This window comes from Cryptomeria japonica, chromosome 1, assembly GCF_030272615.1.
Source record: "Cryptomeria japonica chromosome 1, Sugi_1.0, whole genome shotgun sequence".
Lineage (NCBI taxonomy): Eukaryota > Viridiplantae > Streptophyta > Pinopsida > Cupressales > Cupressaceae > Cryptomeria > Cryptomeria japonica.
In genome coordinates, this window is record NC_081405.1 from 324749520 (window position 1) to 324768491 (window position 18972).

The 18972-nt window shown below is 38.4% G+C and overlaps 1 protein-coding gene across 5 annotated transcripts in view; it reads right to left on the minus strand.

Moving 5' to 3' along the window:
* Positions 1-18972, minus strand: part of LOC131073157 (uncharacterized) — a 160351-nt gene that overhangs the window by 23613 nt on the left and 117766 nt on the right. The window lies entirely within an intron of this gene.

Sequence of the window (18972 nt, forward strand, 5' to 3'; positions counted from 1 at the left end):
TGACTCATATATATACAAGTTGATTCGTAACCATTCAATCATACATTCAACTCATCCTCACTCAGCGAATTCAGTAGTGATCGACAAATTGCTTCCTAAGGTCAGAGAACTCAGCAGTGATCAGCGAATTGCTTCCAAAGATAGCGAACCATCTTGCAGTGACAGCGAACAGGTTTCTAGAGACAGCGAACTGTCCTCAAGGGCAGCAAACTTCATCTATTGGACAGCGAACCCCATTTCAGGGAAGCGAACCTGCAGCAGACATCTCCTGTCCTTGATCAGCATTCATATCTTGCAGATAAGTTCCGATATTGCTGTATATACCCTAACTTGAGTGCTTCAAGTGTTGAAGCAGTTTTGTAAAAGACTCATGCTGATTTGTCCAATAGAGATCTGAGATTAATTGCTTGGGTTTTCACCTCCAAGAGGGAGGTTTTCCCAGGGTATCTTGATGTTCTTTGTGTTCCTATTTTTGTTTTTCCTGCTATTGCTCTCTATCTGATCTTAAATTAACACTTGGAGAAGTCCATCATCTTGGAAGAGTACCAATTTTCATATAAATAGATATCTTATGCACTTAAGCTATTGGTGGTATGGTCAAAATTAATTTTTGGGTTATTTTAATATTTTTCCTTTAGGGCTATTTTAATATTTTATGTAACTTCGGTGGTTGTGAGGAAAATAGTCAGATATTTAAGTTGTTGCAACTTATATTTATTCAATTAAAAAGGGGTTGTATATGGAGATATATGTTGTCGGGTAATTACGTATGTGTTAATTTGTGTGTTAAAGGTCGGCGGTTAACTAACGGTTGTCGGCAGTTGGCACCGGGTAACCGTGCCGACACCTATATAGTCATCCTTGTTTCCAGTTTGTGGTACGATAGTACAGGCTTGATGTTATCTGATGTACTGGCACATGTTATCAATGAGAATGCAGTATTGAGTTCATCTATTTGTCTGCATCTATGTACATTGTCATATTCTGGTTATCTACAATGCACTAAACACACACTCACACCCGTAGGGGAAAACATCTGGCATCGTTGCCTAAATTAATCTGGAGCTCAGGAATATACTACATGGCACGTGGATAATGGGACAACCATTGCCCGAAGGGACTAGCAATAAACCTGACGAAGAGCCTGAAGAACTGTTCGAGGGAGAACTAGCACTTACGAAAGATTTCTCCTGCATCCTCCAGGCAGCGATCGAAACACACATACGAAGAGAAGCCACCACCGAGGATGTTCCAGAGGATGCTGTGTGGAGTGTGCTTGGTGTAAGCCCGGCGGTAAATCGTTTGATGAGCAACTTGCCCAACCTTATAGCACAGGCATTTTTGGCTCTTCAAAACCGCAGGGAAGACGCCTATCGGGAGAACCGATGACAGCAAATCCTACGGGAGTTTTACAAGCGCCAAGAAGAGGAGCGCAATGAAACCGAGCGAGGGGTAAATAATCCCTGAGTTGTGTATGGGCGAAGGAGAATAAACAAGAACACCCCCATTGTAATGGGTATGTCAGTGCAATACATTGTATACGGGGGATGAATTAATAAAAGTGTTCTTTTTAATATGATGTCTTGTTCTATTTCATATGGAGAATTTAGAATTAATGCCCAGTCTGCTAAATAATGACAAAAACAAAAAGGAATATGTAGGGGACTCTAAAGCCGCCCAATGAGCATTAATTCTCGAGCAACAAGAAGAACGAAGAAGAAGATTCAAGAGGATTACCGAGGAAGGAAGCGGCGGAAACGGCAGCAATGGCTCTGGCGAGGGCCAAGATGCAGTGCTAATCGAAACCACCAGGAAACGGTTGGGGGATTTGTCCCTCACGTTGGAGGAGATCGGTGACGGGAGTGCGGTCGATCCATACACACCATGTAGGGGAAACGAGACGAGAAGGGAGAAGGGGACCGAAACCGAGAACAGAGAGGTCGGGGATACCGGTGCGACCGAAGGTGTCAAAGGGACATAGGGGCACAGTACGAGAAGCAATTTGTTTGGCTCCGCAGCATCCAATCCTAAAAGTCAGAGTCACGTAGTAGGAACCAACCTCTAGAGGGTCGAGTTCGAGAGGCACAGGCATAGCACAACCAAGAAGAGTGATGGCAAACAAACAAAAATTGCCAAAGTTCGCAGGGGATGGAAAGGAAGACCCCGTACGGCATTGTCGTACATGTGAGACCATTTGGTCCGCCAATGGGGTGGTGGACCAAGCTGAGTGGTGCTGCAATTTCCGGCCACACTGAGGGGAGTAGCCATTGATTGGTACTCCGACATAGATAAACAAAAGGTGACTACATGGGCTAACTTACAAAAAGAATTTCAAGCAGAGTTTCGGCTACTACGAGACGATAATGAAATTGTGGTCGAAATCTACAGTACAAAACAAGGCAAAAAGGAGACGATCCGTGTGTATGGCCGGAGGCTAAAAGAGTTGTTGGGGAAGATGGATAGCCAGCCAGCAGACGGGCTGAAGAAGAGATGGTTTGTGGAAGGATTGAGGCCTTCCCTTCGGAAAAAAATGAAGATTGTACCGCCCACATCATACAGCGATGTGTACAACAGGGCGATGGACCTAGAGAGTGAACATAAAATATCTAAAAAGAAGGACAAATCCTCGTCCGACGAAGACGACTCCTCGGAAGAAAGCAACAGCAGCGGGGAATCCAACAAGAAGGTCCAAGCGCTCCAAAAAGACATGGAGCAAATGATGAAAGAGTTTAAAACAATGAAGGGGGGCACGAGCAAAACTGAGGAAGACGATTTATGGTGTATTGAATGCAGAACCGACGGGCACACGAAAGGTTCTTGCTCGAAGAAGGCCTTCTGTGACATTTGCCAAATAATGGGACATTCGACAAACGAATGCCCTTATAATATGAGCACAAGAAATCAACAAATCCTCTTTACACAAGAGCAGCCGTCAACGTCCGCAGTAGCGGGCACGTCCCAACCCACTAATAATAATGCATCATCTAGCGGGTACCGGAACAACCGGCAGGGAGGAAAAAGCAATAACAATAATAACAATAACAACCGGAGCTGGATCCAATATGACGCAAAAGGGCGACCAATGATCCAGTGTAGGGCCTACAACCAGTGGGGGCACTTCGCCAAAGACTGCACAACGGAAGAAACCCCACAAAAGTTGTGTAAGTGGTGTGGAACAAGAGATCATGACGACGGAAACTGCCCAAAATCCGGGGTCAACCTACTAAACATCGAGGGAACGGGGACGGAGGAGCCACTGTTGGCTCTCACAAGGTTGAAGACGAAGAAAGCCACCTACCCGGACCCACGTATGGAGAAACAACGAACACTGGAGGTGAAAGCCCAAGTGGAGAAAGAGATGATGGCACAACAGAGGGACACCTACGAGGCGGCAAGTACCTCCTACTCGAAGGCAGAGGAAAATATTCTTAAGCAAATGTTGCAGATAGAAGTACCCGTAAAAGTGAAGGACCTTCTGGAAACAATGCCTCAACTACGTACGACACTCTTGCGTTCAGTACAAATAACCGCACAGCGTCGGATAACCCAGGGTACGGATGTCTCTGGCGGGTCGGCAATAGACCCCTTGATCCTGACATTGAACAACGGTCAGCATCCAGCAGTCGTGAAAATGGGCATACTCAGGACCATCCTAATGGACACCATTGTAGATGGCGGGTCTGGGGTAAATGTCCTTCCTGAAGAAACCTGGAAGAAGCTTGGCAAACCGACACCATGGCCACCAACTTTTAACTTGCTTGGTGCGGACCAACATGGATTAAAACCCCTGGGAATGCCTATGGCACAACAAGTGACAATCGGAAAACAACCATTTGTCCTGGATTTTGTGGTGATCCCACTTAAGAAGAAGGGCTACGACGCCATCTTAGGGAGAGGGTGGCTGGTCAAAGCAAAGGTGAATCACAATTGGAAGAAGAACACCCTCTCCATGGAGAAAGATGGACGAAAGTATGTCATTGACCTCATGCACCAGGTGGTCACCGAGGAGCTTGTATCGGACTCTGATTCAGAAGACTCAAACAGATGGGAGTGGGATTCCTACGAAGGCAGAGACAAGATGGAACCAAACAACGAAGGAGTGTTTGAACTGGACGGTTGCTCAGACGAACATATGCTCATTGAATGGACTCTTCGATTAGCAGATGGAGGATTAGAAGTTGTTCCAGTGTAACATGCTCCAGATAGAGGAGCCAGAGGAGAACAAGTTCCCGCCAGCGTACAGAGAGTACACGGAAGGGGATGCACCCGTAAATGAAGCACCGGCACACGAGTTCGACATGGCGAAACCCATTCAGTACGAGGAGCCTTCCATAAAAGCCACGAACCTCGGTGAAGAAGTTGCACCTAAGAATATTATGGTAGGTGATGATTGGAACCCTGTATTAAAAGCTACAGCATTCAAAATTTTCATGGAATATAAGGATATGTTTGCATGGAGCTATAAAGACTTGAAGGGCGTACCACCAGAACTATGTGTACATCGGATTCCTTTGGTATCGGGAGCCGTACCTGTACGAAAAAGGTCGTACAGGATGAACAATAATTATGCGGCAAGGGTAAAAGACGAGATTGAGCGTATGCTCGAAGCGGGGATCATTTTTAAGGTGCAAACCAGCAAATGGGTATCCCCGATAGTGATATCCCTGAAGAAAGGGGCCAACCAGATCAGAATCTGTGTCGACTTCAGGTGCCTCAATGCAGTCACTATAAAAGACCCATTCCCTATACCAGATATCCATCGCAGAGGAGGATAAGTTGAAGACAACCTTCGTGGTGGAAGATGGCATCTATGCATATAACAGAATGCCCTTCGGCCTATGCAATGCACCAGCAACCTTTCAAAGAATAATCCTCCACATCTTTGACAAAATGTCGGTGGGCAACTTCAAGGCTTTCTTAGATGACTGGTCAATTTATAGCACACAGGATGCACATTTAGCGGCTCTCGGGGAATGCATGGAAAGATGCAGGAGGGCGCGACTAGCACTAAATCCCAAAAAGTGCAGATTCATGGTCCCCCAAGGGAAGTTACTGGGACACATCGTATGCAAGGCTGGACTGAAAACCGACCCGGACAAGGTTCGGGTGATCGTGGAAATGGAGGCACCGGCGGACGTCACTAGAGTGAAATCCTTTCTCGGACACATTGGATACTATAGGAGATTCATCAAGAACTTCGCTCGAGTGTCGTACCCACTAGACAAAATGACACGGAGAGGAGAATCGTACGCATGGGGAACGACACAGGAAGAAGCATTTCAAGAACTGAATACACGGCTGGTGGGTGCGCCAATTCTTACGTACCCTAACCAGGACAAGGAGTTCCATGTCCACATGGACGCGTCACTGGCACAAGTTGGGGACCACGGACTGGACCACCCGGTTTACTTTGCGAGTCAATTGCTTTCAAAGGTCGAAAAGAACTACAGCACCACGGAAAGAGAAGCCCTGGGGATGGTGTATTCGGTCCAGAAATTCCGGCACTATCTTTTGGCAATGTCATTTATATTTTATGTGGACCACCAAGAGTTGATGTACTTGGTCAACAAGCCGATCATCCAAGGACGGATCAGCCGGTGGTTACTCCTCCTGCAAGACTTTACATTCAATATCATTGTCCAACCCGAGAAAAGCCATGTGATCATTGATCAATTGTCAAGGATCAAGTTTGGCGAGCCGGCCGAGGGAGTCAATGAAGACTTTCCGGATGCTCATCTATTTCGAATTGGGCCCAAATGTCAAGTCGAAAAAGGGGAAATTTCAAGTCACTTAGGGAAAAAACACAAAATAAAAAATTCAAAAAAAGCAACAAAAAAGCAAAAATCACTTTTCTTAAAAAGCAGCAAGAAAGCTCTTTAAGGCTTGGGCAAGAGGTTGCTCATCCATCATTCATTATCAATTTCTCTTTTTTTGAAAGATTGAACACTATTCATCTTATTTAGCATAAGGATGAAAACCCTTCTAGCAATCAATTTCATAGATGAAAACTGTAATGATCCATTCCCGAACTAAGATTGAATAATAAATAAAATTAAAATTAAAATATAAATAAATAAGTAATAATAAAATATAATATTCATTAAAACAAGGAAAGGGAATGGGAGTTTGATTGCTTCTAAAAAGAGAAGATTATAAATGCATAATTAAGAGGCTCACTTGTTATGGAAAGGTGCAATTTCTATTCAAGGAGTGAGTATTGCTAATTAAAAGAAGACTTAATAATTAAGATCAAGATTATCGCTGTTCAAAGAGGGAGTGTGATATCACCATATTATCAAATAATAATAATTTATATCATCAATTATTTAAATTAGCCTTAATAGTATTATGAGATTCATAAACATTAGTAAACATTGATTTAGATCAGGAAGTAACCACAGTGGCAGACCAGATCTGACGCATGTCAGATCTGTCTGCCTTTGCATCAAATACATAGACCATACATAAATTAAAAGACAGCGATCTATCATTCTAAATAAACACATACAACAGATATATTAATACCTACAAGTGGCGAATCAGCAAAGGAAAGGTAATTGATCTGGCCCCCACCCTGGAACACAGGTCGGTGAATATACAGCAGATTGTCTATATGATATCAGTAAAGGTTAAAGGCCGCAATCTCACATTACCGCCAAGACGATTTGTCTAAAACTATTACTAGTATACCTATATTTAAAAAATATATGTAGAATATGCCGAAAGATATCTTATAATAGAAAAGAATCATCTCTAAAATAAATGTTCTTCTAAAATACTAAACACCAAGAATACAAATCCATTAAAGTTCTGCATGCAAAAAGCTGTGAATCTAGCTGGACACAAGTGGCGAGGGTTCTATTTTATTTAGAGTATTAAAATAACACCTCCACAAAAGCTGAAACATGGCATATTTCATGCATTTACCTGTCATTTGCATGTCAAATTGTTTCAAAAATGGATTTTTGTTTACGGTCATTTTGATATCATTGTAGATGCCTCTCGGCATAATTAAACCTTAATAAGGTGCGGTCTCACCTAACTAAAGCAATTTATGTGTGAAAAGGCAAAGGACAGATGTTGAAAGGACATGACTGTAGAAAAGTCATGACTCTCCAATTGCTGGATGAGATATATGTACCACGTATTGGCCAGACCGAGAGGCATCAGAAAATCTGCATCCTTCAGTTATCTTATCCAATCAAATAGTTGCATCAAACGGAAACCAATTCAATTTCCAACGAGCCAAGAAAAAGAGCAATCAAATCAGATTTAAAACACATTTTCAGCAATCAATTAAAGGAGGATAACAATCCAGACCGAGAGAAGGCCATATCTATATCGAGCTGCAGGTACAAACCAAGGTCTGACCCATACAGTTCATCCAGATTAACGATATCAAATTAATAAAACCATTGTCAATCATTCGTGTGGGCAAACCCCAGGGTAAACTAGGCAACCCCCTAGTAGGGGACATTACAAAAACCCACCTAGCTAATCAAGTGGATTCATACAAGATTCATCAGTGTGCCAAAAGTTTGAGTTTTTGTGTTGCATAGTTCATAAATATTTCCAAATTCAAGTTTATTGTTCCAGCTTGATGCAGTGAAAGAAGATTTAAGGAAAGAGCATTTGTTTGCAAATATTATTGAAAATATGGGTGGACTTCATTGTTAATTCCATCATCTACCCTAAGTTTTATTCTTGCTGGCCACCACCTTGTGTGATAAGGAGAAAGGAAGTTAAAGGAGACATGGGAAATTTGGAGGAGCCACAAAGAGTTCTTGATGAGTGTGGACAGCAGTTGATGTAATTTCTTGTTTTATATCAGATTAATGATATCAAATTTCCACAATCCATAGTAAATTATTACAGATTTTATATCAGATTCTACAAGGTTTCAACTAGTTTGGTATTAATCAGAAATAATTAATGAAATTGTGCCTTCATCAATAATTCTGGTCAGAAGATTAATTTTTATTTGTATGTATATTTATTTATTTTTACATCAGCATACTGTGTTGTGCCAGCATTAGAATTATATCAATATGTATATTTTCTTCAAAAATACAGCTATCAGCATCCTAAGTTACGAAAATTAGTTGTGTTTGAAATGTCAATACGTTCATTGCATGACAATTATTTGTTAAAATGCTTGTGATAATAATAGATAGTTGCAGCTGTTCTTAATTAGTGAATTCAGACATTCCAATGTTGTGCTAAAAATTAAAAATTTGCAAGTTCATTAAAAATGAATTGGTAGGGACATTACAAACAAGCTGCAAGGAAGACATTCCGAAGGGGGTGATTTCTTTCCTCTAGATTCCAAGCTACATGTATCTAAAATTCCCACCAGGAATTACCAATAAAATCTTAGACTGGATGCAACCACAAATGAGGCAAGCCACACCACCTGATCTTTGAGTCTCACATCTGAATGTCCAGATCCAATGGCATCCAATAATAAGAAAGAAAGCTCATTCAACACTCTAATGGCTATCAGAGAGAAAGATAAGATCTTACAAGAAGGCAACTATTGGCCTTAGCTCAATAATTTACATGCACAGCACAGAAATCCATGAAAAGATAAGTCTTATTCATTGTTTGAAAGAGTTTATATACACAAATCATGTCCTCTCATCCACTTTTTCCTCCAACAAACCTATTCTTTGTGAATTTTCTAGCAAGCCTAACAACCAAACTAACCAAGCTAATAATAATAGACTTGATTAATTTAACCTATCTAACATAATTAATTTAACTATGTCGTAATATAATCAAATTATAAATACACCAAGTGTATTATAATCTATACACTGAGGTGTAATAATACAAATTCCTAACATCCCTCCTTATTACAACATAGAATAAAGATTAGGAGAGCATCAACTTTGTATGTGAATTAGAATATACACAAAGTTTGAAATACTTACAACTAGTAGTGAGACTGGCCACACTACACCTCCTTACAAGGATACAGCCTTGGTGAACTGCTCTTTAGGTGGGACAATGCCTCACAGCTATTCCTGATGTGGAACATTACGTCACAGAACAACACCACTAGTCTTCAATTGGTCTAGACCTTAACACCCACTCCTCCAATGGGACTTTACCTCACCAATGAACTATTTATTAAGGATAACTCATCGAGCAACAACAATAGTCTTCAGTTGGTTTGATCCTTACTGTATAACCACTCCTTAGGTGGGATCTTACTAAATAACTGCTCCTCAAGTGGGCCTTGCCTAACTGCATATATCTTTCAGTTGGACTAGACCTCACTAAATGGATTCATTCCTCCTGGTTTAATAGAAGTACAATCTTCATTATCTCTATCTTTGGCTTTCTGATCTTCTTCACTCTGGATTGTTACTAAAGCAATGAACAAATCTCCAAGCTAGTTGCAAGCTCAAAATTAATAATTTTTCTGTAAACTCACATTGTCCTCTAGTATCTTGTAGATTTCAATTCACTCGGCCTCTAGCATCTTGTAGATTTCAATTCACTCCGCCAAGTTCATTAAAATTGCCCTGTAGACCACATAATTTTCCATAAAGCTCCCCAACAATGCTAATAACATTTTTTACAATACTTGTCACCTTCATGGGAATCAACTTCCTCCCCTCAATCAAAAAATTCATAAGGGTGTTGGATATCACTAATGATACATCTATATATCTAGCTTGCCGGTTCGGGTCCGGGCATCGGGTTCAGGTACGAAGAACCAGTACGCCGGTATGGCAAAATTTTGAAAAACGGTTTGCGTTCGTTTGGGTTCGTTAGTACAAAAACATGTAAATTTTATATATATATTTGTGCAGCCTGTAAGCATGAATTAAGATTAGCATGTCACATAGCATCATATAAACAACAAAACAAACATAAACTTGTAATCATAGCATCATGATCATACCATAATAGCATCATATTCATCAAGTTTAATATCAAAATGACAAAATATTCAAGTATCATTGTTTCAACTTTCAACAATATAAAGTTTAATCATCAAATGGATCAGCTAATTCATCCTCCTCCTCCTCCTCATCCTCCTCATCCTTGACATTGACTTTAGATGAGCCAACGCCACTTGCACTTGCACTATAAGTTTGCTCACCCTCCAAGTCATCAAGTGTCAATACAAGAAGCTGAGAAGCGGGAGCATCCAAATCAGTATGCTCTGGCTCTATATCCCACATCTTCGTTTCCCCTTGTGTGTAGTCACGTTGTTTGTGTGAAAGAAGACGTAGGTTGGAATGCACATATACTAAATTCTCCGCTCTTTTTGATAGCAACCTATTGCGCTTTACTGAGTGGATGAAAGAGTATGTGCTCCAATTTCTTTCTTTAGCAGATGAACTAGCAACCTATGAAGACAAAGTAAACAATTAAAGTTATACATTAATAAAATTAAAATTAGAAATTACTAGCAACCTATGAAGACAAAGTAAACTATAAATAAACTTGTGATAAATTTTAATTAATTAAACTTACTTGTGATAAAACTTTTGTAGCGAGGGGTTGTAGGTGTTGGAAGCATGCACCATGGAAGTACCACCAGCTATGAGCATCCTTCTTGGATGACGAAGTGCCTCAACACTTAGACCATTCCCATTTGCAAATTCTATGAACTCATTTGTAACATTATCTCACAAATCATCATCAGGATATAGTCTAAGAAATGTTGCCTTGTACCCATCAGATACTTCTAGATCTCTCCATGGTGGAATCCTTCCTGGTTTATCAAGACACTGATTGCTATAGTACTTTGGTGTCAAGGCATAGGCAAGAAGATGCAAAGGAGTGGTCATCTTATTCCACCTTTCTACAATAATTGCTTTCACTTCTTTGAAGAATTTCTCCTCCGGGTCATTCTCTTTTGCATTTATGGTGAACTTTATTTTTTCAAGCATTGAGTCAATGCCATCATAAATCTCACCAATGCAAGGCCTATCCATGTCGGTATAGCGAATCATACTCATAATGGGCTCAGTGGTACTTAGGAGATATGTAACAAGATCCCACCATTTCTCATTCAGTATTCTCTCCCTAATTTTTTTTGCCCTCTCACTGTTACTCTGCTTCCATACAATCCAATTGTTGTTGATCACCATATTGCATAGTGCCACTCTAACTTTCACAAGTCATCTTAAGACGATTGTGTTTAATGCAAAACGGGTCTCAACAACCTATAACACAAATTAATGCCAAAATGATTAAAAAATAAAGCCAAACTTTAAAGAAGAATACACAATATAGCTTACACAATGATATTATGAACATTGAAATTAAAAAAATCAGAAAATGTAAAATTAAATTACTATTTCACTTACCTTCAATAGCTCCAAATTCGAAAAGGATCTAAAAATCCCTTGAGACATGTGGTGGTTTGTGATGAACATCTGGATGTCCTCAACCTCTGCATACATATCTTTGATCCATTTTATTTTAGTCCCAATCCTTTGTCGCATAAGATTGAGTGAATGGACTGCACAAGGTGTCCAAAAGATGTGATCATAGCGTTCCTCAACCAACAAACCAGCAGCTCTACAATTTCTTGCATTGTCCATTATGACTTGGACAACATTGCAGGGTCCCACTGACTCAATGGCGGAGATGAGAATTTCTGCAATAAATTGGCCATCTTTTACTTGGCCCTCACAATCCACAGCTTTCAAAAACATTGCCCCTTTAGGGGACACCGCTATGACATTGATCAATGGACGATTTTTAGCATCTTTCCACCCATTTGAAACAATTGTTACACCTGTCTCAACCCATGAATCCCTTATGGGTTTCAATGCATCTTCAACCCTCTTCACCTCTTTGTCCAATAATGTTCCACGTACCTTCTCATAACCTGGGCCCTTATACCCTCTTGAAGCTTCATTAACACTTTTTATCATTTGCTTCCAATATGGGGAGCGAACAACATTGAAAGCCAACCCATTTGCACAAATGCACCTTTCTATATCTTGGTCAGCAATGTCTCTACTCTCATTTTGAAATGCAGTTTCTAAAGGCCCCTTTGTTCTTTTGTGTGTCAAGGGTGGTTCTTTTTCAAGTTCATTTGTGGAAAAGAAGGGGTGGTCTTGTACTACAACAACGGGATTAGATGGGGCTTGCATTCCCCTTGCTTTCTTTGCTGCAGTTTGATTCAATCTATGGGCTTCTCTCTCTTCTGCCTCCTGATGCTCCTTAAAATATTTCATCACTGTCTCATCTGGTATAGGTTTACCATCTTTTCCAGGGCATTTTTTGATGCCTCTTCCTTTTATTCCACACAAATGGCCTACCACCCGATAATATGAACTAATACGTTCAATACCACATCCTTGGCATCTCCAACAGAATCCCCCACCTCCTAGAAGTTGGTTTAAAATGTCAACATACTTCCATAAGCGAGAATTTGGATCATTTCTTTGTTTTGTAATTGTTTTTTCATTGCCAACGGAGGAAGAGGTAGATGCCATTCTAGTTCCTATGGCAAGAAATAACATAAACATATTCAAAAACAAAAACAAAATAATGAAAAACAATTAATGTTTCATGTTTGACAATTTGTGAAACAAAAATAGTTGGAAAAAAATGTTAAAAAACCTACCTCTTGTAGCCAATGGGAGCTTGCAAATGTATGGAAATGATGTTGCAACACTTGTTGAAGCTTCAAAAATCAGTCTTCAACTCCTCCTATTTGATCTTGGAAGCCAAACTTTGTTCACCCTTTCTTCAGCGATCCTAGTTCGACTTGGGTCCGCCCAGGTTCTGTAAATGATGTTCAATTTACATTCAATATGCAAGTTAAATTCTATTAAAATAATCTTGTTGTATATATTATAGCCTTAAGAATCTGACTATCTTCTTGTTTGTGGCAGGTGAGAGGAGCATTTAATATTTTCTATGTCCTATCTCACGAATGCCACTCAATATAAGTATATAACAAATGGGGTACGGTCAAGCAATGCCTTGATCGGTCATGACCGATCAAGACATTACTTGATCGTGCCTCTTTGTTTATACTAAACAAATGCATGTTCAACGTTAATACCAATCGGTGTGGAAGTATTATAACAACCGATGTCTATTGGTGTTCGCACAATGCTAACAGTCGATAGTTATCGACATGTTAGCCTTAACAACCGATAACTATCGGCGTAGGCTTAACACCCGATAACTATCGGTAACCTTTAATATAATGCCACCCGATATATCAAATGCAACCCAATATTAATCGGTGTTTTGATTAATCATTTATTTATCATTATTTATGTTAATCGATATAAATTTAAATACAAGATTTATTAATCAATGAACATAAACAAAATACATAGTATGATTATCAATGAATAGGTTATTTATATGCAAATGTAGAATGGCTATCAAAGAGGAATTAATTGCTTGAAGGTTTTATCATAGTTATCGATATGATAAATGATTGAATGAGAGACTTCATTTATCTCTCATTCACTCATTTATCTTACCGAAGCTATCATGCATTAACAGGTTCGACCTGGTACAATCTTGGTCCACTCGGGTTCGAACTAGGTCGAACCCCCTCTGGGAAATTCGAACCAAGGTCGAACCGGACCCGAACCAGGGACCCGGACCGTACCGGACCCGGACCAGGGGGTGTGGAAGCGAACCTGGTAAGCTAGCTATATATCAAAAAAGAAATAGGGGTTTAGACAGCAAATATTTAATGCAATTTTTGAGGAAAAACAACTATATCTTACAAGATATAAGTGGTGAAGCAAAACCCTATTGGCAAAAGGTTTATAACATAATTTTACATAAAATGACAAGTTTTTGTTAGAATACACTTCCCAGATAAAAGATATAGAACTTCAACTAATACCAAGTTTCTAGGTCACCATGCAAGGAGTATGCAATTCTACAATTAAACACTTTTGTGGGATGTTTGAAAACAATATCTGATAAAACCTAGCAAAGTATCGACAAAGAACTCTAAAGTCAAAATTTATGCAATTAATATAAGTAGTCCACGCAAACTTAAGGAGATATTTAAAAGTCTTAAAGTTTAAAACTTAATAAAATTTTAATAAAAGAGGGTTGCCCTAGATATGCATGAAATTATAAAACTTTAATTTAAACTTATATAGCTACTTTTGATCCAATTTCTTCTTTGTTTCTTCTTCTATGAACAGTTGCACTTCTGCTATGGTACATTTTGCAGGATTGTTTTCTCCTTTAGATGTTGCTGCTTTGAGGCACCTCTCTTGTGCTTTGCACTGCAAAATATTGTAAAAACATTTATTTGTTTCAGCATATTCCATGCCTTCCCAAGATCTCATACCAAGCTAATTTTTCAATGCCTTGTAATATTTTGACATGATGCCACTGCTGCAACATTTTACTTTAAATATTATCGATTCTGTTTGTTCAGCCAAAATTCAGCAAGAGCTGCTCCACTCGAATTGAAACATACTAGATATACAACAAAACAGTGAAACAAAAAAAACCTGATGCTTACTACAACTAAAAACAATTTCGATACAGAAAATTTTCATAGTAGACTTCCTTCTTCTGTCACCCGCTCTGATACCAAATGCTAGCTTTAATTCAAGAATTGCAGGCACAACACTAAAATACATGACACTGTATCTTATTGATTGTTTGGCAGAGTTCATATACACAAATAATGTTCTAAATTTAGGACATATTCCTCATCTCACCCACTTCCTTCTCCAACAAAACCTATCCTAATTGAATCTCCCAACAACCAAACTAACCAAGCTTAATATAATAGGTTTAATTTATTAAATCTATCTAACATAATTAACCTAACTATGATGTAATACAATCTAACCATAAATAAACCAACTGTATTACAACCTATACACTGTGATATAATTACAAAAATTCCTAACATCTTGTAAGCTACCCACAGAAGTCCATCGTAAACCATTACATTTCCAGCTTAAGCAATGGAATGACCACCACAGCCTATTGGTATTTGTGAATGGCATTAGATTGATTATTAGAGAAATGCCACTCATATTGCACCACATCACATGTACATATTGTTAGGTCCCGGAGACAACTAAGAGGGGGGGGTGAATCAGTTGTCTAATAAATTCAAACCAAAACAACTTAACCAACTTAATGCTTAATACCGGTAAACTAGTTAAGTATGCCGGTAGACAGTGTTAACAGTTAATTGCTATACCGGTAAAGATTAATGCATGAAACATAAACATAAAGTTATCCATAACACATAACACCAATATTTGTACATGGAAACCCTGTAAGGGGAAAAACCACAGTGGGAAACCTTACCCACAATCAGATGATACTACTGCAAATAGTAAGTGTACATAAATGGGGTCTGCACATGCAGAAAGGCCAACAGCCTAGAGCTCACTGCTCAATCACAAAATGGGAGTCACACTAACTACAGTTGGATAGTTAAATCCAATAAGAATGTACTGCACAAAATAGCATCTTCATATGCTAGATTCAGTACCGATGTAATGCTGATATGCTTCTACAAAAACCTAGCTTCACCTTCAAATGATGTCTTCGTGTATACCTCTGCTTAATCTCACATATACCTTCTCACAATTCTTTTTTCGCATTCCACATTCAATCTTACAAATAAGATCTTACATTTATACCATAACTTAAAACCAATTTTAGTAGGTCGACTCTACAAGATATTACAATAAAACATTTTACAAACAATATAATATTTGATGTAATAACCGATTAAACATGTCGGCTTAAAGCATTTACAACAATAATAAATCATCTCCATAGCGTGCCATGCTAATCTGGAAAAGATTAACCTGCCAGTGTAACCCTAGGTAACCCTGGACCTATTTGTCGGTAAAAGCAAATATGCAAATATGAATATACCAATTATTAATTCTTCAAAACAAAGTGTCCACATGATGTCTTCGACATTACCAAGTGTCTTCCATATCATTCCAAGTGTCGGTGATCATTATGTCCTGTCGGTGAACTATATACCAGTAACTGTGCAATAGTTACTTGCTTGCAGGTGAATGTTGCTGGATCTCCAAAGTGCTAGTGTTTTAGTAGGTGTTGATATCAATGACAAAACCATACCAAAATACCAACAATCTCCCCCTTTAGCATTGATGGCAACACAAGATGGAAAAACCATCAAAGTGCCAAAACAAAAATGTCAAATACCAAAAACCAACAATCTCTCCCCCTGGGAGCAACATGTGTTATCAAAGATTTTCAATACCAAACTCTCCTTAAAAGATAATGTGTTTTTCAATAGATATCTCTCCCCCTTTGACATCAAATGCCAAAGTTACAAAAATAAAGTTCATATACAAAATACCAATCAATACCAACTACTCCCCCTGAGAAGTAGCTTCCTCATCAAAGACCGGAGTAAAAGATTTGTCTTTTAATTCTGTCGGTTGATGACAATCATCAACTGTCTAAGTCTCTACCGGTGGTGGTATGACTCCAAGCTGATCTCTGAGATATTCAAAAGTTTCCTTAGGCAAAGGTTTTGTGAAAATATCTGCAAGCTGATCTTTAGTATTCACATAAACCAGTTTTATCTCCATTTCTTCAACTTTTTCCCTTAAAAAATTCAGTTTGATAGAAACATGTTTTGTTTTAGAATGTAATACCGAATTCTTAGATATATCAATTGCTGCAATGTTATCACAATATATAGTAATAGGTTCCTTGCATTTTACCTTTATGTCTTTCAACATTTGCTTAAGCCATAGTACCTGTGTACAGTTAGTTGTTGCTGCAACATATTCTGATTCCGCTGTTGATAAAGATGTACAACTCTATTTCTTACTCAACCAAGAAATTAATCTCTTTCCAAGAAAGAATGCTCCGCCGGTGGTGCTTTTTCTATCATCCACATCTCCTGCCCAATTTGCATATGTGTGTGCACATAAATCAAAATCTTCATCTCTAGGATACCATAATCCAAGATTTGCAGTACCTTGTAAGTACCGGAAAATCCTTTTTATTGTTGATTCATGATTTTCTCTAAGATTACTTTGAAATCTAAAAACAATACATACTACATTCATAATATCAGGTCTAGTTTGTGTCAAATACAGTAAACCTCCTATCATAGATTTGTATCTAGTTGGATTAACAAGTGTAGATTCATCCCTTTGAGATAATTTGTCATTTGTAGTCATAGGTGTGCTTACCGGTTTAGAGTTCTCCATCCCAAATTTCTTTAATAACTCTTTCAAGTACTTGGATTGACTCAAAAATATAACTTTGTCAGTCTGTAAAATCTGCAATCCTAAAAAGAATTTTATTTCTCCAATCATAGACATTTCAAATTCTTGCTGCATTTTAATAGAAAATTCTTTACATAATCCATCTTCTCCTCCAAAGATTATATCATCAACGAATACTTCTATAATCAAGATGTCATCATTAGTTATTTTGTAATATAAATTGTTATCTGCATTTCCTTTAGTAAAACCAATCTTTAAAAGATACTTATCCAACCTTGCATACCAAACTCTTGGGGCTTGTTTCAATCCATACAGAGCTTTTCTTAACCTGCAAACCATATCATTGTCATCTGTCAAAGAAAATCCATCAGGTTGTTCAATATAGACTTCCTCTTCAAAATCTCCATTCAAGAATGCACATTTAATATCCATTTGATAAACTTTGTAGTTCTTGTGAGCTGCAAAGGCCAAGACTAATCTGACTGCCTCAATTCTAGCTACCGGTGCAAAGGTTTCATTGTAATCCACTCCTTCTTTCTAAGAATATCCCTTACACACTAGTCTTGCTTTATTTCTGACAACCTTACCATCTTCATTAAGTTTGTTTCTAAATACCCATTTGGTTCCAATTACATTTTTATCTTTAGGTCGGGGAACTAATGTCCAAGTATTATTTTTCTCAATTTGTTCTAATTCTTCTTCCATAGCTTTAATCCAAAATTTATCTTCACGTGCCTCATTAACAGATGATGGTTCAATTTGAGAAATAAGACATAACTCTTCATTTGCCAATCTTCCTCTTGTCATAACTCCTTTAAATTTGCTTCCAATTATCTGATCTTCAGAATGATTCAATTTTACATACCGGGGTGTCTTAATTTGCTGTTGTTCTTCAATTATTGTGGAATCCTCTGACGGTGCCCGAGTAACAAGATCCTCATTCTGTACCGGTGGATTTAGTGTAGGTTCATTTGTCACAATTTATGTTGCCGGTTCAGAGCCTATATACATTGAAGTTCTTCTGAATTGTTCATCAATCTTTACATTTGTACTCTCAACAATTTTCTGCAATCTCTTATTAAAACATCTATATGCCTTGCTCTTGGATGAATAACCAAGAAATATTCTTTCATCACTTCTAGGATCAAATTTGCCAATATACTCATCTCTTCTAATATAACATTACTTCCAAAAATTATGAAATACTTAAGAGTACGAGCATTACCAAACCATAGTTCATGAGGGGTCTTAGTTCATGAGGGGTCTTACCGGTTTCACCTTTGATGTGAACTTTGTTGAATGTATAGACCATTGTGCTGACTACTTCTCTCCAATATACATGTGGTAAATTTGCTTCAGATAACATACTTCTTGCAGCATCCAAGATAGTTCTATTTTTCCTTTCAACAACTCCATTCTGCTGTGGTGTCCAAGGTTCTGATAGCTGTCTTCTAATTCCATTCACTTCACAGAATGTATTAAAGTCCTTAGATGTGAATTCTCCTCCTTGATCTGATCTTAAACATTTGATTTTCTTACCGGTTTCATTTTCAACCATTGCTTTGAACAGTTTGAACTTTCCAAGTGCTTCTGATTTTTCTCTGAGAAAAGTAACCCAACACATTCTAGAATAATCATCAATAATTAGCATGAAATATCTATCACCTTGTAAGCTTTTAGTTCTAGCTGGACCACATAAATCAGTGTGAATCAAATCAAGAGCATTATTGGATTTTTCTGGAATACTTTTGAAACTAGC